Source organism: Octodon degus, unplaced genomic scaffold (assembly GCF_000260255.1).
Source record: "Octodon degus isolate 3935 unplaced genomic scaffold, OctDeg1.0 scaffold00077, whole genome shotgun sequence".
Lineage (NCBI taxonomy): Eukaryota > Metazoa > Chordata > Mammalia > Rodentia > Octodontidae > Octodon > Octodon degus.
In genome coordinates, this window is record NW_004524653.1 from 1,835,818 (window position 1) to 1,839,952 (window position 4,135).

Below are 4,135 nucleotides of genomic sequence, written 5' to 3' on the forward strand. Positions count from 1 at the left end.
TCCTCCTCCTCCTCCTTTTCTTCTTATTTTGTACCAGAAATCGAACTCAGCACTTTGCACTTCTCAGGCAGGTACTGTGCTACTGAACTATATTTCTGGGTGTACTATTATTTTTTTTAAATTTTATTTTACTAGTACATGTTTATAGTACATGATGTTTACATTTGTCTTAGGGAGCAGATACATGTACTTAGCATATCTTGATTTATATTATTCTTTCCTTTTTTTCTTAGTTTTTTTTTTTTTACAAAAAAGTATACATTATTTTATGCAGCACATGGTATTTTCTCCAAAATATATCACAAATTAGTTCACAAATCCTGATTATGTAGATATAAAAGAATTGCCATCCCCCATGTTTACACGACAACTGTGCAATAAAAGCAGAAATCAACCACAGAAGAAACCACAGAAAATGTAGAAGTACCTGAAACCCTAATCATACATTCCTGAATGACCAGTGGTTCGCAGAAAAAAGTTGAGAAAGATATTAAACGAGTTCTGGAAGACAATGACATTGCCTGTGAGCACACTAGGGACCTCTGAGAGACAATGAGAGCAGATATAAGAAGGAAGTTCATTTGTAGCAAATGGTTACATAGGAAAATAGAGCATGTTTGCATAAATAATCTAATGAGAAACTTCAAGATACTTGAGAAAAAATGACAGTCCTGGTCCAAACTGAAATTAAAGGAAGAAATCATTAAGTTTAGCTTTGGTAGTTTGTACCTGTCTAGGAATTGGACCATTTCATCTGTGTCATCAATTCTGTAAGAGTAAAGATTTTCAAAGTAGCTATTGATGGTCTTCTGGTAAAGAGCAGCTATTGGCAGCCTTCTTATCTTTTGTCTGCTTGATCTATCTTTTTGAGATAAGGGTGTGTTAAGGTTCCCTGTTAAGTTTATGATACTGGTTTATAGATTTTTCATGACCTTTAAAATTTGTCTTCTATAGTTAGGTGCTCCTATATTTGATTTGGTCCATACATATTTATGACTATTACCTCTTAAATTTCCACAGGATCTGTAGTTATTTCACCCTTTTCATTCCTTATAGCTTGAATTTGAGGTTTTTTTTTTTAATTTGAGTTTTTTTTTTTCTTTCTTGTTTTTGATGAGGCTAGCTAGGGGTTTATCAATTTTATTTAATCCTTCAAAGAACCAGGTTTTGGGTTCAGTAATTTTTTGTATTGTTTTCTTTGTCTCAATTACATTAATTTCTGCTCTAATCTTTATGATTTCTTCCCGTCTTTGGGCTCTGGGCTTGGTTTGCTCTTTTTTTTCTAGAGGCTGGAGGTGCGGCATTTAGGGTGTTTATTTGTTCTTGCTGTTTTCCTAATGTCTGAGCTCACCACTATAAATTTCCCTCTAAGAACTGCTTTCATTGCAGCCCACAAATGCCAATAAGTTGTGCTTGAATTTTCGTTGGATTATAGATCTTGTTTAATTTCGTCTGTAGCCCAATTGTTGTTGAGGAGGGTGTTGTTTAATTTTCATATGTTTATGGAGTTTTCATGGTTTCTTTTGTCATTAATTTCCAGTTTCATTGCACTGTGGTCAGACAATATGCATGGGATAATTCCTATTTTCTTGCATATAGTTAAGACCTATGGACTAGTATGTGGTCTGTTGTAGAAAATGTCTCATGTACAGCTGAAAAGAAAGTGTATTCGGATATTGTTGGGTGGAGCACTATGTATGTGTCCACTAAGTCCATTTGTTCAAAGGGTTGGTTCAGTTCTGCTATCTCTTTGCTTATTTTTTGCCTGCTTGATCTATCTTTTTGAACGAAGGGGGGTGTTAAGTTCCCCTGTTAAGACTGGGATATTGATTAGTAGATTTTTCATGATCTTTAAAATTTGTCTTTTATAGCTGGGTGCTCCTGTATGTGGTGCATACATATTTACGACTGTTATCTCCTCCTCTTGAATTTTTCCCCTAACCAGTGTATAGTGACCTTCTTTATCTTGTTTGATCATTCTTGGTTTAAAGTTTAGATTGTGAAAACAATAGCTAGCCATGATTTGTTGTGAGGTCCTGGAGCATGTACTATTGTTTTCCATCCTTTGACTTTCAGCCTATGAATTTCTTTATGGGTTAAGTGTGTTTCCTGTATACAGCATATTGTTGAAATTTGTTTCTTAAACCACTCTGCCAGTCTATTTCTTTTAATTGGTGAACTGAGTCCATTTGTATTGGTGGTTGTAATTGATATGTATTGACTTAGGTTTGTTATGTTATTTTCCTATTGTCAGTTCCCTACACTGATCCTGTGTTTGTTTGACATGTTTGGTGGCTTCTTTCTGTTATCATTCTTGGAATTGTGGGTATTTTGGTCCCTTTTTAGAATATCCTTTAGTATTCTGTGTAGAGTTGGTTTGCCATCATTAATTTCTTTAGTTGTTCTTTGTCATGGAAGTATTTCACTTCTCTATCAAACCTGAAAGAGAGTTTTGTAGGGTAGAACAGTCTAGGTTGGATTTTTTTTTTTTTTTTTGCAGGACTTGAAGTAATTCACTTCATACTCTTCTTGATTTCACGGTTTGTGAGGAGAAATGTGCCATTATTATGATGGATTTTTCTTTAAATGTGATCTGTTTCTTTTCCTTAGAGGCTTTAGTATGTTGTTCTTGTGCTGGATTTCTGGGATCTTGACTTTTATATATGTGGGTGTACTTTTAATTGGGTTGATATTATTTGGGGTTCTATGGCTCAGTTACCTGAATGTCAGATTGTTTCCCCATATTTGGGAATTTTTCTGCTATTACTTCTTCCCATATTCTTTGTATGAAATTTGTGTTGCCTCCCTCTTTCTCACTGATGTCTCTTAGTCTTATGTTGTTCATCTTTTTATCTTCTTGCAGATGTTGAATCAGTTTTTCCTTCATCCTACTTGTTTTTACGAGATCTTTCCTTACCTTTTAACTAGCTGCAACAGTGTCTTCAAGGTCTGAAACTCTATTTTCATGTTTATTCAACTGGTTTTGCCAGCTTGTGATTAAAATTTTAATTTCCATACATGTACGTTGTATGTGAGGCCTATTTCTTTTCATAAAGGTTTTTAAATTGTTCTCTAAAAATATAGACTTTAATAGGAAATAGAGGAATACAAAGTATAGTACATGAAGTGTTAAGACTAAAAGAGTGAGACTTCAAGGTAGAATTATTTAAATTTTATATGTCCTCTTGGTTTACCTTTGATAATTCATGAGTCTGGGAATGTGTCCATTTCTTTAAGATTCTCTAATGTGTTGGAATACAACTTTTCCTAGCAGTTACTATCTTCTGAGTTTCACAGCTGCCCGTTGTTATTTTGCCTTTGCAATTTTTAGTTGCATTGATATGATTCTCTTCTCTTTCTCTCTGCCTCTGTCTGTCTCTCTGTGTCTCTCTCTCATTTTGTTAAGTTTGGCAAGATTTTTTTTTTAAGAGTTTATTTTGTTTATCCTTTCAGCTAGCCAACTCTTCAGTTTTTTGATGCTTTGTATTCTTTGGTCTCAGTTTGATTAATTTTTGCTTTGATTTCTATGACTCCTTCCTTTGGTTTAGGCTTTGGGTTCTTGTTTGTGAGCATGTTGAGTTTTCTCACAATGTTATTTAGTTGAGCTTGCTCTATTTCTCTAATGTAAGCACTGAGTTCAAAAGCTTCCCTCTTAGGACGGTTTTCATCATGCCCCACAGGCTCTGGAGTGCTGTATTGGCCTTGCTATTTGCTTTCAGAAATTGTTTAATTTCTTCCCCAACTTCCTCTGTGACACATTAGATGTTTAGGAGTGTGCTGTTAACTTTCCAGGTGTTTCTACATTTTCTGTGATTTCTAGTTTCATTGCATAATAATGTGATAGTAAATGTGGGATGATTTTAATCCTCTTGCATTTATTTAGGCCTGCATTGTGAACTTCCATGTGGTTTACTGTGGAGAAAGTTCCATTTACTGCTAAGAAGAATGTGAACTTTGTGTAGCAGCATAGAACACTCTGCAGGTCTCTATTAAGTCCATTTGTTCAAAGCTGTGCTTCAACTTTTATATTTTTTTCTTTTCTTTTTGTGGTACCAGGGACCGAATTCAGGATCTTGCACATTCCAGGCAAGCATTTATGCCACTGAGCTATCTCCCTGACCCAAACATATATATA